Below are 6,762 nucleotides of genomic sequence, written 5' to 3' on the forward strand. Positions count from 1 at the left end.
TGGTTCACGAGTTTGAGCCCCGCGTCGGGCTCTGCGCTGACAGCTCGGAGCCTGGAGCCTGCTTCGGATCCTGGGTCTCCCTCTTTCTCTGCCCCTCTTCCGTTCTCTCTCTGTATCTCTCAAAAATAACTATCTTTTTTAATTAAAAAAAAAAAAAAAAGGTCCTGTTAGCATAGCTGGATCCCTGACTTGGTTGGGAAAGTCATTTCGAAGGATATAAATAGAAGGTGATTTAATTCAAGGGAATCTTCTCCCTACAATGTCATTTATAGTATTTGGTTGAGAAATAATTTACCTCCAGTAAAATGCAGAAATCTTAAGTGCGCAACCTGATGAATTTTTACAAATGTACACACTCACATACCTTCCAAAGTTTCAGGAGCATAAAAAAGAAATTGTAATTAAAATACACACACATAAGGGCGCCTGGGTGGCTCAGTTGATTAATTGTCCAACTCTTGGTGTTGGCTCAGGTCACGACCTTGCGGTTTGTGAGTTCGAACCCCACGTTGGGCTCCGTGCTGCTGGTGTGGAGCCAGCTTGGGATTCTCTCTCTCTCTCTCTCTCTCTGTCCCTCCCCCATTCTCTTTCTCTCTCTCAAAATAAATAAACTTTAAAATAAAATAAAATGCACACTCATATACAAGCTGGGATAGCTAAAAATAAAAACAATGATGCTGGCAGATGTTGGCAAGGGGATAGAGCGACAGGAACTCCCATACCTCTCTGAAGGGAGTGGGAAATGGTACCACCACTTTGGAAAATGTGTTTTTGATAAAGTTAAATATATACCTACCGTATGACCTAGCCATTCCACTGCTGGGTATTTACCCCAGAAAAATGAAAGTATAGGCACACGAGCGTTCACGGCAGCTTCATTTATAATAACCCAAACCTGGACGCAACCCAAATATCCACCAACGGATGAATGGATAAACACACAACATGGATGAATCTCAAAATAATCATGGTGAGTGAAAGAAGCCAGAGAGGGCATACTGCATGTTTCCATTTATATTAAATTCTAGAAAATGCATATGCTAGTCTACAGTGACAGGAAGCAGATCAGTGGTTGCCTGGGGACGGGAAACAGGGAGAAGCAGGCGGGAGGAATTACAGGGGGGTATGGGGAAACCTTGGGAGGCCACGGATATATTCATGATCTTGATTACGGTGATGGTTTCACGGGTGGATGTATATGTCAAAACAGATCAGATTGTATAATTTAAATATGTGCAGTTTATCGTATGTCAATTATACCTCAAGAAAGCCGTACTTTTTTGTTAAGATGTGTGTTTCACTGTATGAAAATTATACTCCGATTTTTTTTTTTTTTTTTTGGAAACGCTGGAATTCTCTACCACGCCCCCCCTCCAGAAACAAACAAGCAACTAGAAGGTCCTGGAATTTCACGGATCCCCTCAGCTTTGGCATCGGGCGGGCGAAATCCTCCTCGGAGCTCAAGGCCGTGTGACAGACGTGTGGCCACCCCACCTCAGCCGGGACAGGAAGGCAAGTGGACGCTCACACGTGCCCTCCCCAGCCGTGGCCCTGGCTCCTCCTTGTATCTGGGGCTGAAGGGCACATTATAACCAAGACGATTATCCCCCGGGGTTAGCCACATAGGACGCACACGTTTCCACCTTTTCCGCTCTCTGCTTCTTCTGGTCGTTCTCCTTCTCGGGTGACTATTCACTGGGCCCAGCCAGTGCAGAAAGACTCGTTAATGCAGAAACATGCCCTTTAACCATCCCGTTTTATTACACACCCCCCCCGGGGACCTGAGCAGCCCAAGATTTGCAAAAGATGATGCAGACATTGGCTGAGATATTAAGCCTCTTTCCAGGTGCAATTAAAAGTGAGCTGGAGGGGCGCCTGGGTGGCGCAGTCGGTTGAGCGTCCGACTTCAGCCAGGTCACGATCTCGCGGTCCGTGAGTTCGAGCCCCGCGTCGGGCTCTGGGCTGATGGCTCGGAGCCTGGAGCCTGTTTCCGATTCTGTGTCTCCCTCTCTCTCTGCCCCTCCCCCGTTCATGCTCTGTCTCTCTCTGTCCCAAAAATAAATAAAAAACGTTGAAAAAAAAAAAAAAAAAAAGTGAGCTGGAGACCCGCCTTCTCCCCCAGATAGATATTTTCTTCCGTCTGAATTCACGCTTGCAAGGATTCCAGGGACGGAGCTGAGCTGCCGTCGGAATTCTAGCATTTGCTGGAGATGCGGCTTTGCTTTCATTCGCGTCTTCCCCTTCTCCGTTTCTGAATTGACGCCCCGGCAGGTTTTGCTGGGAGGTCTAATATTTCCACAGCCGCCCAAGCGCAAGGGTTGATTCCAACATTATGAACATTCTGCCTGCTCCGAGCCTTTGATTCTTTCGAACAGACCCTCTCTGGAGAGACCAACTTTAATCACATTTCCTAGAGCAAAACCCAGCTGGCCTAGGGAGGGACAGCCCAGGCCAGGCTGAGAGCGGGTGCGGGGCGTGCCAGAGGAGCAGCGGCTATGGGCTCCCTGCTTTCAAGAGGATTCAGGCCAGTGCACAAGGAAGGTCACCAGAAGAGGAGGAGGGAAGAGCGGGCTTTGGGAAAAGTCAGACTTGAACTTCCTCCCAGCTTGCCCCACCTCCTCTCTACTCCCAGCCTCTTCCTGGCTGTGTGATCTCAGAAAAGTGACTCTTCGTCTCTGGGGCTCGGTTCCATCTTTAAAGTTTTATTTATTTGTTTTTTGACAGAGAGACAGAGAGACAGAGAGCAGGGGAGGGGCAGAGAAAGGGAGAGAGAGAGAATCCCAAGCAGGCTCTGCACCATCAGCACAGAGCCCGACGTGTGGCTTGAACCCACGAACCACGAGATCGTGACCTGGGCAGAAATCAAGAGTCGGACCCTCGACCGACTGAGCCACCCAGGCGCCCCTCCTGTCATCTGTAAAGCCAGGATGATGGCCCCTCCTTTGCAGGGATGCTGCGAGGCATTGCTCAGAGATGCCATTATTATTTTCTTACCATGAGTACTATTGCCAGGCTCCTCAAACCTTAGGCCACCGAAAGGATCCCTCCAGCCACCTGTCCAGCGATGCAATGATACTCGAGGGCTCCCAAGCCCCTTTCTCCCCTAGTGACTGAAAGTATGAGTTTGACGTCAGGTCAGCTTGCGAAAGCCACCTCCGGGGTTCCCACCCAGATTGGCAAGAAAGGCACCCGGGGCCGAGGCTGAGGCTGGAAGGGGCGGCTCGGAGCAGTGTGCCCCCAGGGGATGGACACGGCCACCCAGTGCGAGAGCGGCCAGATGCGGGGGCGCGGGGTGGACAGGCTGAGAACAGGGCCAGCCGGGAACCTAGAAGGGAGTTCAAAATCCGGGAAGAGCGAGACCCAAGGCCACAGACACATGCGATAGCAAATGCCGGACGACGGCTTTCCATTTTTTATCTCACAGACACTTATAAAGCGTTTTTGGCCACACCGGGCACCGTTCTAGCATTCTGCAAACATTACTCACGCTTAATTCGCTTATTTGATTCTCCTCACCACCCTATGAGACAGATACTGCGAAGATCCCCCTTTGACCACAGTCCGCAGTGAAGAAACGGTCCTTCCATTTTGGCTCTGTGCTTGCCCATCCGCGTCAGCCGACGAAGGTTTCACAAAACACTGCGGCCTCGATGCACTCTGATATCTTAGATTCTGTTCCTCCTTATTCTGACTCACTTCGTTTTCACTGTTGGTTGTGACCCACCCAACTGATTCCATGGCCCAGTAATGGGTTCCGGTCCACAGTTGGGAAAATGCTGGCTCACACCCTGAAAGAATTGATGATCCCAGTAACAAGGAGAGCGGAGACAGAGCTCGGCTCTGGGTAAGGGACACGCGTCAGCTCAGTGATGTCCGCGAGCACCCGCGTGCCTCCATCCGCCCACTCAGCTGGCCTCGGGTCAGCCTCGCCCTCGGGCTGGTTTGTCTGGAGGCCATAAGGTGCTCCTGGCCATCCCAGATGACACGTTGAGGTAGACCCAAGTCCAGGGGCAAAAGGAGGCAGGCCGGACTCGGAGCACCTGTCCCAGGAGCGTTTCACCCCTCCTCAGAAGCCCCCAGTATTCCCTCCCCCTCCCCCATTCACGTCTCATTGGTTAGGACGGAGCCACAGGCCCGTTCATGACCCGACCCCTAGCCGGAGAAATAAAGCAACCACCCAGTGGAGTGACAGATATCAGGGAGTGAGCCACCGTGCCCTCCACAAGCCCACAAGGGCAAGCCTCTGTTACGGCTGCCAGCCAAAGAACCACAAAATCGATCTCCCGGGGTTTGCAGCAGAGGTGACAGGGTTTAATGTGGCAAAGGACAGGGACCCTAGAGTGGCCACCCAGTGAGCGTGCTGGGCTGTGGGGGTTGGAAGCCTGCCGAGCCGGGCCGCAAACCGGGAACTGGCAGAGACTAACTTCCCCCAGGGGCACTCACCCCTACCAGTCCGAGGAGGCTGGTTCTCGAAGGCAGCCTGGAGAGCTAAGGACGCGTTGAGGGAGCAGGGCAGGGGCCTGGGTCCCAGTCCCACCTCCGGGAAAGGCCGGCAGGGGACACCCGGTCGAGGTAAGGGAGCCACGTGTCGGGAGGCAGGCGGCTGAGGGTGGGAGCGCCGTCCACAGGGGCCGGGCCTGGAAAGGGGACGTAGGCACCAGACCGAGTCTGAAGCACAGCCCATCTGCAAGAAGAAACGTGGATGCCACAGACTCTAAAACGAGGATCCCAGGGCCAGAAGTTCACGTGTGTTTTAGTTGTTTATTGCCAGGCAACCAACCGCCCCCACTTTTGGCGGCTTGAAATAAATCACAATCGCTTACTTGCTCACGATATTACAATTTGAGCATCAGCTGGGCTGGAGGACCCACTTCCCTAAACAGCCAGCAAGTTGACGCAAGCTGCTATCCGCCAGCTCCGAAATTCGTTCTCTCGCAGGTCTGGAGGCCACAAGCGCAAGATCAAGGTGTCGGCAGGGCTGGCTCCTTCTTGAGGGCTCAGAAGGAGGGTCCGTCTCCGGCACGCGAATCTTGCGCGTCTTTCGGGTGCCGGCTCCCAGTAAGGCGAAAACTGCCCGCGTCCCGATCCAGATCAGGTCTCTGTGTCTTCGGTCCCTCTTCTTTATTGATTTATTGGTTTTTTTTTTTAAGAAGTCTTTTTTTTTTTTTTAATGTTTATTTATTCTTGACAGAGACACAGCAGGGAAAGGGCAGAGAGAGAGGGAGGGAGACACAGAATCCGAAGCAGGCTCCCAGCCCGACGCGGGGCTCGAACTCACAAACTGAGAGATCGTGACCTGAGCCGAAGTGAGACGCTTAACCCACTGAGCCACGCAGGCGCCTTTTTTTTTTTTTTCAACGATGATTTATTTTTGAGAGAGAGAGAGAAAGAGAGCGTGGGGGAGGGGCAGAGAGAAGGCGAGCGAGAATCCCAAGCAGGCTCCATGCTGTCAGCACAGAGCCCGATGCGGGGCTCGATCTCACAAGCTGTGAGATCATGACGTGAGTGGAAGTCAGATGCTTAACCGACTAAGCCACCCAGGCAACCCTCCCTTTAAAAAAAAAAAAAGTTTATTTATTTATTTTGGGGGGGGAGGGGCAGAGAGAGGGAGAGAGAGAAGCCCGAGCAGGCCCCACACAGTCATCACAGAGCCCAACGTGGGGCTCGAACGCACAACCCGTGAGATCGCGACCTGAGCTCATCTTAACTTGATTACATCTACGACCACCCTGTTTCCAAGCAAGGTCACTCTCCTGGGTCCTGGGGGTCGGGACTTGAACGGAGAGGGGACAACATACGACCTCCTGGCAGGAGAGTGACACGGAATTTGCAGCCAGCTTTAACCCAGCACGGTCTGAGAGAGGATAACGGGAAGGGAAATGAGGAAGTGGGCAGAGAGGGGAAAGGCGGTTGCTATTGCAGGCATATTCGTCCGCTGATCCCCCCCTCGTCGGTGCCCTAGCCTGCCCTGTGCCCCGCATGCAGGAAGAGTGTGCTACCAGAAGATTCCCTGGGGCACCGAGTCATAGGTGTTTGCAGTAAGCAGTCTTCCCAGCGTGGAGGCGAGGGTTCCTGGCAGGTGGGTGGAGCCCGGAAAGTGTCTGCTACAAAGGGCAGGTCAAGACAAGCCATCTGGAGGAGCCTAGCTGCCCGCCTGGCAAAATCCCAACCGCGCGGGTTAAGCCGCTAGGCTAGTAAAAGGCTCAAGGGCACATGGGCCTACGTAGATGAACCCCAGGGGCTGCCCCCATAACCATGTGAATCAGACCAAGGCGAGCCGGTGAGGGCTGCACAGCAGGGCACAGCAGGGACTCCTCTTGGGTGAGCCACTGGAGGCCAGGTTGGGGACAGACCTGCCCCTGGGCAGAAGAGGCTCCCGGACTGCGGCCTCAGCCAGGATCAGGGGCAGGCGAGAGGCTCCAGGCTGAGCCCCTGGAGGAGCAGCTTCGGGGCCTGGGACGAAGGGGGGGGAGGCAGCGGGGAGAGAAGCCCACCATAACCGTGCTCGCTGCTGAGACGAACAGCAGCTCTTATGACCCAGGCCTCAGGAAAAACTGGAAAGGTAGCGGGGTGGCAAGGGGGGGGGGGCGGGGGGGGCAATGTTTTTCCCTCTCTGCTTTTCACCTCCCCTACCGGGCGCCCATGGCCTGCAAAGCCGCCAGCAGAAAGCACAGCCATGAGTTTCTCATGAATGATTTTAAACGATTCCTGTTCTGTCCATGGGGGGAAAGCACGTATCGAAAATCCAGCAAAAGCGTAGCC

Source organism: Neofelis nebulosa, chromosome X (assembly GCF_028018385.1).
Source record: "Neofelis nebulosa isolate mNeoNeb1 chromosome X, mNeoNeb1.pri, whole genome shotgun sequence".
Lineage (NCBI taxonomy): Eukaryota > Metazoa > Chordata > Mammalia > Carnivora > Felidae > Neofelis > Neofelis nebulosa.